Raw genomic sequence first — 16,152 nt, 5'->3', positions numbered from 1 at the left:
AAATAACGTGAAGAAAAGGCTAGACATGCTCCGAAAAGGCAAATGCGATGTATTTTCATCCTCCTGGGGGTAATTAGTTTTATACAGCATTTGCCATTCAAATCCAAATCACTGGAATGCCGCATCGTTACCAGCCCGTTCCAGCCCTACTGCCACATCCAGGCTCCTTAGAAAGGACACAATAAAAACTATAAATATACATTCCTTCTTTATTAATCATATGGAGTGTACCCTGATATTTTTTCCATCTCAGCTTGTTTCCCACTAAATTATAGTTTTACAATGCACACGGTGTCCTTGCTCATTTTATTATTGACTAATTGAGTCGTCTCGTTCAGGACATAAATTATATGGGACCGGGGCTGGAGGTAACCAGGACAGAGCCAGACCGCAGGACATGTAACATGGGTACATCCCCTGCAAAACACGTTGCAAAACATTTAACAACGAATTTTAAATTTTTTGTTCCAAAAATCCAGGCTTTTACGCTGGTTGTGAGACTCCTGTTAAGGAAAGTTTCCCTTGGTAACCTCGGTGTGTGTGGCAAGGGTGTCCCTCTTGTTGCGGGCAGCTCTATATTCCCGTGAAATTCTTCTTGATCCAGCAGGATTTGCAGATTTGTTTATGGAGAGGGTTTTGTGCGAGGCAGAGGCTGGCAGAGTGCTCAGTGCCCCAAACGCAGGTGTGGATTCTGCCGTACAGGGATGCACACAGTGAATTAAACGCTGACGTGACTGCAAAGCACCAGCTAATACAGGTGTCTGAGGCGTCTCTCCTTGTGAAGCTTGCTTCATTATTTTATGTTTCTGTCAGGAAACAGGGGGTTTGGCCACTAAAAATATCCCGGGGCATTTTCACAATGGAATAATTACCTCCTCAGAAGGATGTTTGGGTTTCTCCAGCTTACCCTTGCCGAGCTATGCTGCTATCTGATATGCCACAAGGATTACCAGCAACCAGCTGCAATTTATCCTGAAAATGGAAGCGGTGATTAAAAGGCAGGACTGGTAGTGTAACTCCTATTAAAGCTGGTTAGCAATTCCCATCATAAAATCCTGCCCTCAGTCGCATTTAATAGGGCCAGACTAACCACTGTGCTGAAATTTAGGCATCTGAAGTTCATACCTTGGGTTAAATTATAAACATTTCTCCTTCTGTTCCTTCTGTCAGGGATTTTCTAGCCTGAAAATGAGAGTGGTCACTTTGTCAGAGGTGTTCCCTCAAACCCTGCTATGAAAACCCTCCTGAAATCCTGCTGGTTTTTGGCAGGAGCTTCCTGGTGCTCCCACTCCCCAGCAGCTCCATCCTCAGCACAGCCCGGGGCTGTGGGATCAGGGCTGGAGCTGCAGCTCCAGTTCCTGGCTGCTCTGGACCATGCCATGTCTGCAGGTAGGAAGGGCAGACCTGTCCTTCCAGTCTTCTTGGGAAACACAGAGCAGGAAGCTCCTTGAAAAACACACACTGGGGACAGGAACTGGGGCTGGGACGGGTAAGTTGGCAGGCACAGAGGCTCTGGAGAGAGACAGGTTCTCCAGGGTGGTGAAAGGGAATGAGCAGCCAGAAGGAAAAACAGGTCTGCCTGGAGGGAGGGATAAAGCAAAGCTCCTAAGAAGGAGTCTGGAAGCCAGGCTGCTGGGAGAAGGCTTTAAACCAGAGTGGAAATGGGAGAATTGCTGGGAGGAAGACGTGCAGCCTGGCAGGACTGGGAGCTGTCCCTGAGCTCTGATCATGGTTTGAGGGAGAGCTTGCTGGGAAAAGGACCCCAAGGCTGGGTGTAGGATGCAACAGGGCCTGTGGGAAGAGGGAATTCACTGGGACAGTGATGTAGTAATGGGAATGACAGAAACTGGGGCAGAGCAGAAAGGTGAGGATTTGGGAATGGAAATGCACACCACCTGGAAGGCAGTCAGCAGTACCTGAAATACACTGAGCATGTGCCTCACCCCCTTGGAGTGCTGGAGCTTGTGCCAGCCATGACATCCCTCATCACAGAGGGAAATTTCCACATTGCTGATGGCCTGCATCGATGTCAGCTCAGGATTACATTACTGGGGTTATCTCTACATGGGAAAGAAGTACATATTCAATAAAGCAACAGTAATCAGGCTGCACTGTAACACACTCCCCAGTTATCAAACGCCAGGATAAAGGCAACCAGTGCACAAGGATATGCCAGGCTCAGACACTCAACCAAGGTCAGAGAACCCAGGCAAGTGCCCCAACAACTTCCACCTCATTTACTGCAAAAATCAGATGTGGGTATTTTATGCACCTTGTGAGGAACTGCTGGGCAAGCAAGCACAGCACTGTGGGTGGGGCAGGTGACTGCTGCTCCCAGAAAGGATTTTTAACCTCTGGAATCTGTGGGATGCAAAGCACAGTCCCTAAACAGACCTGCCCAGCGCTGCACTGATTGTGCAGTCAGCACTGCCCAAGTGCCTGGGCTCACATTTTGAAGCCTGACTTGCAGAAATGAAGAACTCTTGCAGATAAATCTGCAATAACTGAGAATTTCTACAACTTCTGACTCAATTAGATGCCTGGCCATGTTCTATTTTCTGACAAAATCAGGCCATTGAGTATTTCTAATTGGATCTCTGAAATGAAAAGATATTTTTTACTATTCTGTCTGTACACCCGAGTTCCTCGCCTGTAAAATAAGGGCAACACCAGTTCTCGCTACAGTGTTGAGAAAATGAATTAGAGTTTGTGAAGCACTTGGATACCATAGTGATGAGTCCCATGGAAAAGCTCGGGAGGAAATGAATAAATCTGTCTTCAGAACAATATTTGAATAGTCTGCTGTAAATAAAGCACAGGCCACACAGTGAACAGCAAGGAGAAAATAAAATTATTACTTAGTGAGCACAGTCTATTCTGTACAATGAGTGAGGCCAGGAACCTGTTGAAAGAACAGCGTGTGATCTAATTAGAATTAAATACTGTATCATAATGCAAATGCATGGAAGGGACAAATTACAGTTTCATAGGCCACCTTAATGTTGGTATTTCTAAACTTTTAGACCCTTGAATTTAAAAAAGAACTCCACTGTTAGGTGCAAAGGTGTAATACACATGTATAAATGATTTCCTCGCCCTTTAATAGTGGGAGACAATATATTTACCTCCTCTACCTCAGCCACTTAAGTGGAAAAAGTGTTTTTCTCCTCTTGGAGATATCTCAGCCTTACAGCCAAGATTTATCGCTGTCATTCACACGCTGACGTCGAGATTTAAATCCAAAATTTCCCTTCTTTGGGAGTCTGTGCACGATCATCAGAGACAGACTATTCTCCAGAGAGGGAGCAGAGGAGGACCCTCATTTCAGTGATTAAAATTTTGTGTTTTGCTTGGAGTGCTTCCCATTGCAAAGCAGCCCCCTGGTTTTGGTGCAGAGGCAAGGTTACGGAACAACAACTCCCCTGATGTGTGCGACTCCTCAGTCCCGAGGCTGCACGGAGCTTTCCCGACTCCTGCTGAGACTTGGAGCCGCTTCAGAGCAGTTGTAAATTGCTCTGGGTTATCTGTGGCCCACAAGAAGGGTGATGGAATTAGGATTGCACTGTTCAGTGCCACTCTGCTCGTGCCTATTTTTCTCATCGTGATTTCTCTGTTGCTTAGCAGGATGTGAGGTGACACTCAATCGTTACACCAATTTATTGTTATCCAGAGAATTTTCTGTTACCAGGCATCCTCTGGCAGCTGGTAAAGGCAATTTGGGATAAGAAGGGGCTGCAGCACAAATAAAGACGTGGCTCGTTAAGTTTAAGACTTAGAGCTGTGAGATACCTTCAGTTTAACCTGCTGTGCTGCCTCCCTTGTGTGAGGCATTGGCTCCATTCATGGACAGCATCTGGCACATGGCCTGTCCAATTATTCCCAATCTCCATCCTGATTCCAGCAGCAGTGCCTAGCAAGGTGTGCTGTCTTTCATCCTTCAATAGGAGCTAGATTTATTTTTTTTCATTTATTTTTTACATTTATTGCTCACAGATGTGGTTTTGCAAACTGCTCTGAGGTTAAAAGTCATCCTCTGGACTTTGCCAAGCAAATTTTAGGTTAGCAGGTCATATGCCAGAAACCCTCCATCCCCAGCATGTACTTCTGTCATTCCTGAGGTCATGAGGAGTTCCAGCTCCTCCCTGGAATCACGGAGGGTCATAAATGGAAGCAGACCTTCCAGTCACTGAGGTGAGTTCCCTGAGAAGGCTGAGAGGAAGGTGGAGCTCCTTGAGTGCCAGGCTGACAGAGTCTGAAACACAAACAGGGCAGTTGGTGTAAAATGCTTTAAAAGCTTCCCCTGTTGAGCAAGGGAGCTGCTGAGGTCTGATCCTATGTTTGTTTATTTAGGGTTTTCAGAGGTAGATGGAGGGAACCTAGAATCCAAAAGGCAGGGTTTACTGGAATCCAATCAGCAATTTGAAAGAAAAGGGTAATGCATATGCTATCAGGAAGTGCATAATGATGTGGGATATGGCTCTCTGGGCATCCAGAAGGAGAGAAATGCAGATAACACCCAAGGGGAGAGGCTGATGTTACTGCAGTCAATGGGATTTTTGTCAGCCATGTCAGTAGGGTGAGATTTCATCTCTGGAAGCCTGTCATGGCCTGACACTGTGCCACAGGTGCTCACAGGGACTGTGTTTTCCTGTTTTGGTGGCTGTCATCAGTCCTTGCTCTCAGATGAGATCATTTCTGGGGACACACTGACCATCCCCTCACTTTTCTGTGTCCCACTTCTCCCTGAGCTGCAACAACTCATCTTTGGCCTGACAGACTCTGCACATCCAGTAAGAGAGGAGACAGATGGTCCAGGCCCTCTCATGCGAGCAGGATCAGTCTCCTCTGCTTCTTCAAAACCACATAAGCCAGGCAAGGATTCCAGGTGGTGTTTATCCCAAAGCTTTTCCAACAATCCCACAAGAATGTTAATTACTGACACCAACAATCTTGTTCTCATTCATATAATGGGAGTGCCTAAAGGTCTTACCTGAGCTTGTGTTAGGCACAGTAGGATCACACAGGAATAGGCAGAGGGGTTTTAGTGCAGGTTATCCTGACAGGAGGTCAGAACCATGGAGAGCTGTTGGAGGTAGAGCAGCAGGGCCACCTTCCACATCTCCTGAGCCCCAGTGCTTCTGCTCTGTAAACACCATCACATTTCCTCCTGTGCCAGGGGAAGTGAGACTGACAGAATTCAAAGTGAGAGGAAAACTGTGGAGAGGAGAAAGGAGAACAAAAGGGAAAGAATTGATGCTCAGCACACAGAAATGGTCATTTGCCTCTGGGCTTGGGAAATCAAAGAAATAACATTAGACCAGCAGCAGAGGATGCCTGGAAAGCACAGCCCATCACTCCTGGGGATCCCAGCACACCTCACAAACCTCACCTCTGCCCATGGCAGGAACCAGCAGCAGCACAGCCCGGCCCTTTCTGTGTGACACCTGAAAGGGCCAGCTGAGGTGCTGGGCCATACAGCTGCAATCACATGTGTTTCCTGGAAATGGAAACAAAAGGCCTCATTATCTGTGAGAGATACAAACAGATCAGCCAGAGTTACATGAGCAAGTCCACACATAAAACCTGACACCAAATAGACTTGGTTGTTGTGTCAACACCCACAACTCCCACAGTGTCCTTCCTTTTGCTCTGTATCTCAGACTGTGATTTCAGGTGTTTAAAACTGAATATACAGAAACAATGATTCCAGGAGTCATTGCTTGGACGTGGTGGCTGAAGTGTCCCTCTGCTTTAAATGGCAGAATTGGAGGCACAGAGTGCTGTTAGGACCTTGTGATGGAAGAGTAAATAAGAGCAAAATTACCTCAGTCTGCTACTTCAACAATTCAAAACTGATTCAACAATTCAAATCAGTCACTGCTATGATGTAGGGAACACAGGGACAATGAACCACAGAAACAGGAAGGAATAAAGACATTGGACAATAGGTTGGGACAGGGACAGAGTCCTGTTTGCTGTAATAGTTTTGTTCATGCACTCTCAGACAGCCCTTTAAAGTCATAGTTTTGGCTTTGGTTCCTCCAACTGGAATGCTCAGACAAACCTCACCACCCTTTCAAATGCTATGAAGGAATTTCCTATAAATAAAATGGATTTTTCATGGAGGAAATATTGGGCTTCATTTTTACCACATTATCTGACAAAGGGACAAAGCTGAACAGTTGTAAAATTCAACTTTTCAGAACAAGACCTGGTTTACAAAGGGCTTCCATGCCAAGCTCATAGTGTGCCACAGGAGGATGCCTGGAGCCCTGGCAGATTCTTTTGCCACAGGACCTGTACACTGTGATCATGGTGCTTCCCAAATCACCTTCCTGCCAGGAAAGGTTGTGCTGCAGCACCTGGGAATGCTGCAAAAGTCTGAAGAAGCCCTTGGTGATGTAGCTGTCAGAGGAGAGCATGGAGGTCTCTTCCCAGAGAGCAATAGCAGGGTGCAGCCCTGATTTGCTAAGGAGAGAAACAGGCTTCTGTTCCCAGCAGGTCCTGGTTTAAAAGCAGAGTTATTCACTCATTCTGCATACATTTTATTTTAAAATCATTCTAACTTCTTGCAAGTCTTAAGCATCTCTAAAACCAGGGTGAATTAGCCAACATTCCTTCCTGGTGTTACCAATGCAACCTCTTACCCCATCAGCACAGTCTGACTCTTTCTCAGCTGCAGGACTGAGCAATATGGGGACATAAAAGAAAAGCAGAGAACACACTTTGTGCCAAGGAATGGTGCTGTTCTGAGAGCTCTGGCAGGGAGAATGAGGGCAGCCTTCAGACAGGTGAAGTCTGACTCCTCAAGCTCCAATCTGACACTTCTCACAGACATTCATTTCACTTTTTTTGTTGTTGTTTAAATGTCCCTCGAGGGCAATACTTCTGCAAAAACACCACCTTTCCCCCACCTTTCCATGCTCATCCCAGGGGGCTGGTGATCAAAGCCAGGAGAGCAAACCAGGGGCTCTGATGGGATGTGGAACAGGGGTGATGGAGCTGTGAGCCCTCAGATCTCCCTGACAGGTCTGGGCACTGCACGTCAGGATTGCTGGGTCTGCTGTCACCCAGGGCTTCCACCACTGCTGTTATTCCCTCAGCACCTCATGGCAGGTTTAAAATCAAATTACATGAGTGCTACAGGCTGCAGGCTCTGCCTGAGCCCTGAAGTCAGAGGATTTGAAACAATAAATATGCCTGGGTGGCATTCCCTAAGAAATGTCATCCTTAGGCTGCCCCTCTGTTCCTCCTAAGGGAACCTGACGGGACTCATCGACTGTTCCTGGAACTGCAGCAGAACTTATTGATTCTGGGAAATATGAAATGTGTCTGAGAGGTCACTGTGGGACTCTGTGTCCCAAAGAGACACCAAGGCCTTCAGAGACACTGAATGGGGCAGAGGGAGCAGGTGGGGACAAACAAAAGGTGGGGAGTTGAATCCATGAGGGATCAGTGGGGTTTGAGCAGCACCACCCCAAGGAGAGGTGAAGGTGCTGATCCAGGTTCCCTGTGACCAGAAACCACCACAGGGTAAATGCTGCCCAGGCTGTTGCTCCACCTGCTTCCCTCTGCTCTAATACACATTTTTAAGGGATGCTCTTAGAAGGACCAAAAGTTGAAATGCATTTCCTCCTCCTCCCATAGTGAAGGCACGTGCTGACAGGGAAATTTGGGAGGAAAATGCTCTTATGCTATACAGGCAATGGACATTTTGGGCACAAGCAAGATGCCTTCACATTCCCAGAGCAATTCAGCTAAAAAGCATCACTGCCAAAAACTGGAGAGAATTCAGATGCTTGGAACAAACTTATATTGCTAAAAGTGGGGAACTGGTCAAGAAAGATGTTCAGGCTATCAGAAGTTGTTATCAGAAGTGTCTGAAAGCACAGAAGTGTAGGAATTCAACAAAAATCAATTTCTCAAAAAGACTCCTTCCATGACCAAAACCCTTTGGTGAGGGCTGAGCAGGAATTGAGCTTTATGTCTGTATCATGTGGACATTTAGATTCCATGAAGCAAAGCAATGGTATTTTTCAGCCCTGAGCCCTCTGAGGCAGGTAACAAATAACAGAGATTTGACAAGAGGGAGAAAAGCTTTCTCACAAATCTCGTTTTCCCAGTCCCAAAGGGCTGCAATCTGCCTCTCACCCTCTCTTCCATGCTGCTGCTCACTCCATGATCTGTTGGGTTTGTGTTTTCTGATGGGAGTCCAGCGTTTTCCTGCTGACCTCCAGCACTCAGCTGCTCCTTCTGGGGTGTCACTGTGGTACCCACCACTCCTGAGGCTGCCAGGACATTCTGGAACCACTGCCTTTGGAGAAGGCAGCACAGGGGAGCACAAGGAATGGTGTGACTGACATTTGTTTTTGTGTTTACTGCTACTACTGCTGTTAACGTGTCTTGTTGTTTTTTCTAAAGAGCAGAGCTCATGAATTATGTTCAGCTTAAAAAGAAAGCTGTAAAAAGTACCAGTGAAAGACATCAGGAAGAAAAAACTCAAAACCACTCCTGTTATCTTACTCTCTCACTCGTCTCTCTTTTTTTTTTTTAGGTTCTGCATCCAATTTCAGGCAAATGCAGCAGTGGCTGGGGAGTGGTGCCTCCAGAAGGCTCCTGCTGTGGGAAGGGAGCAGTGGGAACTCAGACACAAGAGCACTGAGCTTGCTGTGAGCAGTTTCCACACCAGGGAGAGGAAAAACTGGGTCTTGCTCCTGGCTACAGGTGGTTCTGACACATGAAAGGTTTCACTCATTCTCAGCTGAGACAAATGAATGATGCCTGTCCCATTAAATGTGACTAAGTTATCTTGCACTTCACCTAAAACTGACACCAAAGGGTAGGTTTAGATGGGATATTGGGAAGAAATTCTTGCCTGTGTTTGGTGCTGAGGCCCTGGCAGGGGTTGCTTAGAGCAGCTGTGGCTGCCCCACCCCTGGAAGTGTCCAAGGCCAGGTTGGACAGCGAGTGGAAGGTGTTCCCACACATGGCAGGAGGTGGAACAAGGTGGTCTTAAAGGTTCCTTCTAACCTAAACACTTCTGGGATTCTGTGATCAAGAATGTGAGAATGCCAACACAGCCTGGAACATGCACAGAATCCCTGTCTGGAGTTCCTGGGCGGGGTGACACTGCAGCAGGAGGGTCCAAACCACAAAGATAAGTTATTCATAAAGATATTCAAGATATAAAGATATCAATATAAAGATATAAAGATATCAATATAAAGATATTCAAGTTGTACACCAACTTACAAACTTCTAGGAACTTAATTAACCCCAACAAAAAGCTACACACAGATTTTGGGGATTGAGCAGTGACATTGCTCTAAGTCACTCCCACAGTGGGGATTTTCCCTCTGACCAAGGAGCTCCCTTGTTCAATGTATGGGAAAACACAGACAGTAAAAGAGATGGTGGGGAAAATTAGCAGCATTTGCAGCTGTGTTGGAAAGCCTTGTTCACATCAGAACACCTTCCCCACATACCTGAACAGGAGAATGGGGATTTTAAAAAACAGGAAAACCTGCACAGGGTGCTCAGTAAATCTGAAATGAGAACACCCACCTTAAAGCTCATCTCCTGTATGGAATTTTCAGTAAATCTGAAAGGAAAACACCCACCTCAAAGCTCATCTCCTGTATGGAATTGTTACCTGGAGTGCAGCTGACACCAGAGGAAAGGGTGAAAAGGCTTAGAGCTCAGTGAGAGATAGTGACAGAACTGGCAGCAGTGGACCCTGCTGGGTCACCAGAGAAAGGGGGAAAACACAACCCTTTGTGATTACAGTGAAACACAAATAAATATGTTGGAAAAGAACATTCTCTATTTCCTGCAAGCAGTAAAGTTTGGGGGGAAATGGCCTATGACAAATATTTTTCTCTGCTGGAGGCAGCAGCAGGGCTCTGACAGGCACGTTGGAAAACAGACCATACGTTTGTGCATATTCAACAGCCCCACTGGGAGACATCATTTCTCAGGCTGCTGTTGGGGTTGTGTTTGGCACTTGAACTGTTCTGGGGGCTTTGATAGTCCAGGATCTGTGCAGAGGATGTTTTGTTCTCGGGGAAAAGAGCACAAGCACATGACCAGAAGCTCTGATCAGCTATTGAAAGACCCAGACCAGCAGAGCTCAACAACACAACTCCTTTGTAATGGAAATGCCATACCTAGGATGAAATTAGGAAAGCAATGTGTACAAGAGGGTTCTGAGAAGGTTGAAGTCATCCCCAGCATTCCTGCCCAGCAGAAAAGGATGCAAAGTTAAGACACCTCTGAGTGGAGAAGTGTTGACCCAATTTAGCTGCCCAAGCAATCAATGAGAGATCTTTATGAGTGTTCAGGAGCCCTAGCACACAGATCTTCCCAGGGAAGCTGAAAGGAGCTAATTAATAGCCCAGATAAACAGAATGAAATGCAAAGCTGGACATAGATCTTTACAGCCCAGTGCTGACTGTGCTGAATTCTCTCCTTGCACTCCCAGCTGACCCCAGTGAGGCACCAAGATTAATGCTTGTACAAAAAGCTTTTGCTTTCCACTTTTTCTAAAGCACTTGCAGACTGTCCACTCAAGTGTTTCACCTGGCTGCAATTAGAGACAGTTTAGTCTTGACTTACAGACTTAGCTGGGTGTAGTTTTGCTCTCCCCATCCCACTCTGAGCACCCTGAAGTGACACCTCTCTGTCTTTACTGCTCTGGCTGCCAGGATGTGAATTCCCTAAATAATTGAGACTGTTTAACTCCAAATTGCTCAGCTCCAGCTGTGCCACCTGCCCTGTTTGCAGTGTGGGTGGGGACTCCCTGGTGCCCCAAACTGACATGAGGTGATGATGCCACTCAGAGTTAACACACAAACCCCTGGGCAGGAGATGTTGATAAATCATGGGAATCCTCCTTGTTCCCAAGAGGTGCAGAGCAAGGGCCCTCAAAGGAGATTTAGGAGGAGTTCCAAGGCTGGCCTTGAGCATGGGATATTTCCTGGACAGGGGACTTGGGGTCATTTGGCCTTTTCAAGAGCAGGTAAAGAGACACAACCTGGCATTGGGGACTGGGCTGCTCCAGCCATGGGACACAGGGCCAGCCCAGCAGAAGCAGCTCCTGCCCTCTGCCACCAGACTGAGACCATTTTGATCCAAGTGTTTTAGGGAGAAATACCAGTCAGTCTTGTCAGCAGGAAAGGTCTGTGTGGGAAGACATCCCTTCAAGTGCTTGGAGATGGCAGAGGAAGAAGTTAAACACTGAGGGTGAAGAGTCTGCCTTGCACAGGCAGCTCCTGCAGCAGGGAAAGCCAACAGCAGGTTTTCCAGGATCATCATTTTGGACTAAGATGCCTAAATTTTGTGTACATTTCACCTTAGACTCTGCTTGGATGCAGCCTTAGATGTCCCTTGTTTTTCCAGTGGAGAGCAGCAACACTTCCATGCTGTTTCCCAGTGACACTGCTAAACTTTTCAGGAGCTAGGGTGGAAGGTACAGCACAGAAAATCTTCATTTTTCAACTGAAGTGAAGTGAAAGAGGAAATCAAATAACAGGGTCAGCCTGAGGGCACTGAGAGGATTCACAGAATCCCAGAATGGTTTGGGTTGGAAGGGACATTAAAGTTCATCCCATTCCAGCCCTGCCATGGCAGGGACACCTTCCACTGTCCCAGGGTGCTCCAAGCCCTGCCCAACCTGGCTTGGGCACTGCCAGGGATGCAGGGGCAGCCACAGCTGCTCTGGGCACCCTGTGCCAGGGCCTGCCCACCCTCTCAGGGAGGAATTTCTTCCCAATATCCCCTCTAACCCTGGGGTCCAGAGAGATGTGAGATGCTCGAGAAAGGTAAATCTTGGGCTCGAGGGCTGCAGCTGACCTTGACTTTGTTCCTCAAGTGAGGAGCTCTCCTTGTTCCAGAAGGAGCCTCTTTCTATATGGAGGCTAAAGATCATTAAAACCTTCCAGAGGACAGCAGCCAACATTCCCCTTTCTCCCAGCTCCCACTTCCTCACACACTCCCTTGACTGAGGAGGAGGAGCAGGTTCTGCTTGGCCTGATTTGGAAGAGAAACACAAACCCCACTGGGAGGGATTTGGAGTTAACCAGCTGCACCTCATTCCTTCCTGTCCCATCATTCTAGTGCCCCAGAAGTCCTGGAAAATAAATAATAGTTGTAATTATTGTGTTATTCCTCTACACAAATGTAATCTTTCTATCAGTGCTGTGCATAAGGATCTGCAGAGAAAACAGGAATGTTCTTGGGATTGGAGACCAGTGGGCAGAACATTTTTTGCAGGCCCACACAAAACCTTTGGGTTGTCCCAAGCCAATGTCCCAGAAGGACATCAGAGTCAGCACTTTCACTGCTGAAATTCCCCACAGCCAAGATAAATACATCAAATATTAGTGGGAATATTGAGAAATAACCAAAACTGGAGCAGAAACCACGGTGAAATGTGCTCGCAGGGACATGCACAGGCACAGCCTGTCCCATGGACTCGTGGTCATCCATGATCCTGGCTCACAACCCTTCCCTGAGACCTTCCACCAGCCTCAGGTCCTTCTGTACACAGCCAGTCTCATGGCCTGGTTTAAAGCTCTAACAGCTTCATTTTGGTTCAAGCTCAGCTTCTCTCCTGGACTAACAGGCATTTGGGAAGCTGTGAAGATCACACCATCATTGTGGGAGAGAAAACTCTTCCCCCATGGCATCCCCCTTGCTCTGTGCCCACAAACCCCAGGGTCCATCACACAGCCTGAGTCTGCATGGAAAGAGCCAGCTGGAACCTCTGGAAACCTGGAATGCTCGTGGGATTGAGGAAGGGGGAAAGCACAAGCACTGGCCCCTTCTCAAAAAGCTGCACACCAAGATCCCAAATTAATTCTTACTCCAGCACTCAGGAACTCACTGGAGTCAGAGCTTTGGGATTTAACTGCTGCTGGAAAAGGAGGAAACTCCTATTTGCATGCACAAAGATTGTGAGTTTTCTTCCTCCACTCTAATGGAAGTTTAATCCAACAGGCCCCTTGCTGTGTGCAGTGGCCTGGTCACCACTGCCTCAGGTGAGCACAAATCCAGTGGACTGACATGGGAAAACAGCCTGAGCTGGAGGTGTGCTCACATAGCTTCATTTAGATCTTTCCTGATGGGAGAATTGAGAAGCAAAGATGTTCCCACCAAACCTACTCATCCAATTACTGGAGCACTTTGAAATCGTGATACGGATCAGAGAGCAGCCTGCGCCTTTCCCAGGACAGACAGCAGTGTGCAGACACTGCACTTTTGGGAAGCATCAAGAACCAGACACAGGAGCTTTGTGGCTTTTCTTCTTTGGTTCTGACTTGCTCTGACTCCTCACCTGCTCACCATTAGCACCCCGTGGTGCAGTTGTGTTTGACATCCCTGTAACAGCCCCTGATTTATATGGCCTCTCACGATCCCTCCTCCTCTGGGCAGCCTTGGGAGCAGCAGAACAGACATTCTGAAATGGAACTGCTTTGAATCAGTCACTGCCAAAGGAGCAGACACCTTCAAAGAGCATTATCTTTGTGAATCAAACTTCACCCTTCCCAAATGATCTCTTTTTTTTAATGAAATGGAGCTTTTAGGGTTTGGCAGAAGCGGACAAATACTGCAATGGACAGACTTAATAAAAACAGGTGAAAGCATGACTGAGATTCACAGTCACAGAATAAAGGAAAGAAAGGATCCAGGGAGAAATCCAGTGTGCTACATTCATCACTCACTCATTCAATTACAAGGATTTGAGCAACTGTGCAATGAAGGGCATTCAAGCTCCCCATTTTATGGTGTACCTCTGATGCTTTTCCACATGGCACTGCAGGAGATGAGCCGTGCTCCTTTCTACACCCATTCCCCACAGAAAATCTGCAAACCATCACCACTGATGTTCCCTGATTTAGAATCCATGTCCTAACATTCTCTGCCTCCAAAGCACGGCCACCACTTCATGCCCTGCTTGCTTTAGGAATGTGGTTTTCCTTTGGTCTGATGGGAACACCATGATTATGTGCTGCACGTGCCAGGGAGGCAGGGCTGGGTGGGGAAGGAGAAGGGAGGCTTCAGCTCACAAGTGATAGTACCTATTTTTGGCTCCCAGAGCCAGGCTGTGCTTCTCCCACTCTGTTTTGATGCTCCAACACATTTCACTGGAGATGTCACCAATCCCAGGCAGTCACGACAATCTGGGGTGCTGGGACTCAGCCTCGTGGGGGAGGGAAGACAAGCAGCAATTTTTCTGAAGTCTGTGGCAGGAACAAATGGATTTGTAGCGACTGTTATTTGAATATTAGTACTTAGATGAGGTTATTTTTCAGTCTGAACATACATTAGAACACAGGAGATCTGCACCTGGTGCTCCCTTCCACCTGGCTGCAGTGGGACATCACCTCTTCCTGAACTTCCATGGTGAGGCTTTCAGATGTGGTTAAACATCCTGCAGAACCAAATGCCCTCTTGCTCCCCATTGCCTGAGACACACAAAACAGACAAAATACAGTGAATTAATGTCCTCAGTGTGTTTTACATAACTACAGTGCCTACTGGGGGTGCACAGGATTTCCCCAGAACTCCAAGTGCTACAATTCCCACTGTTGTTAAGTGACAACTTATTTACATCCCAGAATCCTGAGGCAGCACGAGCCAAGGTCTCTGCTCACCTCACCTGCTGCAGGTACCCCCAGGAGGTTGTGAGAGCCTCCCCTCCAAGGCTGTGCTTCAGCCATGTGAAAGGGGAAGCCCAAAACCTCTCCTGAAACTGAACCCTCGACCTGGGCCCCTCAGTCTGTGCTGGGGGGCTCCCCACAAGCAGGACACCCTGTGCTCCTGCCCCCAGCAGCCTGGCCCTGCCTGCACCCTGCCCTCAGCCCTGCAGCACTGAGCAGCGAGGGGACACAAAGCTGGGGCTGCCCCTGGATCCCTGAAGTGTCCAAGGCCAGGCTGGACACTGGGGCTTGGAGCAGCTTGGGACAGTGGCAGTGTCCCTGCCCATGGCAGGGGGTGGAACTGGATGAGCTTTAAGGTCCCTCCCACCCCATTCTGTAATTCCAAATCCAACAGGATCCAATGGAAGACCAGGCAGAGGGTGAGGAGCTCAGGCATCTCTGATGCCAGGCCAGTGCTCTGGGAAAGGGGGGAACCAAAAGCCAACCCTGTGGACCTGCTGCTCACCCACCAGAGGATCAGCTTTCCTTTCTTCAGCTGCTTCTCTTCATTCTGTCTCCTGCAGCACCCTGTGCTATGGAGTGACAGAAACACGTAACAGCTTCTCCAAACACAGTTATCTTTAGAAATGGAACAGCAAAAGAAAATGACACCATGTAGACACTGTAAAAAGCCTTCACTACATTAAAAAAAAAAAAAAAGTTACATTCTTGATCAAGGAACAAACTGGTCTGAATAGTCACAATCACATTTTACAGCCATGTAACTCTTTTTATCTTTTTCTCTCCCAACATCTGAAGAAGATGAACATCTGATTCCTTTATGTGGGAATTGCCTAAACCAGCACTGGGAGAAAATATGCAGTTGAATATTGATCTGGAAAGATGGAGTGAGTTCAGCCCTGAGTTAATGCTGCAGGATTTTGGACAGGGGCTGGCAGAGCTCAGCCCCTCTCAGGACCAGCCCCAGCCTGGTTCCTGCCAGCCCCACAGCCTCAGGCTCCTGCAGCTCCATTTTCAGCAAAGGTTGGCTGAGGGAGCACAGCACCATTTTATTTAATCATGGTTGGAGTTCTGGTATCCACAGCAAAAAAATCCTGGGAGCAGAGTGTATTTTCATGATCATACAGAGTGGTATAAAATGTCTGCACCACTTCTTTCCACTCCAGCCTGTGCCTTTGAAGTCATGGTAACAGTTTTTGGATCCCAATCCTCTGATGAGACTCCTTGATTTATTAGGTAAAACATCTGGAAAAAATGAGGACTTGTGGCAGTGTAAATCCTCCAGAAGGAGCAGAGAGAGGTTTCATCTGAGCAGCCCTCCTGCCAAACGCTGGAAACCTGAGCCCTGGCCACTGGCCTGAGGGTGCTCCGGGCTGAAAAGCTCCAGCAGGGCCCGTTCCTGTTCCACCCAGTGGCCAGAATGAGCTGTGAGCAGAGGCATGTCCAGCAGCCCTGGGGCCATGCCAGGCCCTGGGAAGGTGTGCAGACACTC

At 47.7% G+C, this 16,152-nt stretch overlaps 1 long non-coding RNA gene across 1 annotated transcript; it reads right to left on the bottom strand.

Annotated features, from left to right (window-relative positions):
* Positions 1-478: 478 nt before the first annotated feature.
* On the bottom strand, positions 479-15,303 carry LOC131088766 (uncharacterized). Its single transcript, XR_009115170.1, has 6 exons — positions 15,170-15,303; positions 14,324-14,465; positions 14,079-14,240; positions 4,991-5,214; positions 1,917-2,060; positions 479-972 (listed from the first exon to the last, which is right to left on the bottom strand). It is a non-coding gene; the product is annotated as an uncharacterized LOC131088766 (long non-coding RNA).
* Positions 15,304-16,152: the final 849 nt, after the last annotated feature.

The sequence above is a fragment of the Melospiza georgiana genome, chromosome 13 (genome assembly GCF_028018845.1).
Source record: "Melospiza georgiana isolate bMelGeo1 chromosome 13, bMelGeo1.pri, whole genome shotgun sequence".
Lineage (NCBI taxonomy): Eukaryota > Metazoa > Chordata > Aves > Passeriformes > Passerellidae > Melospiza > Melospiza georgiana.
The sequence above is the reverse complement of the archived record's forward strand: the minus strand, read 5'-3'. Positions and strand labels throughout refer to the sequence as shown.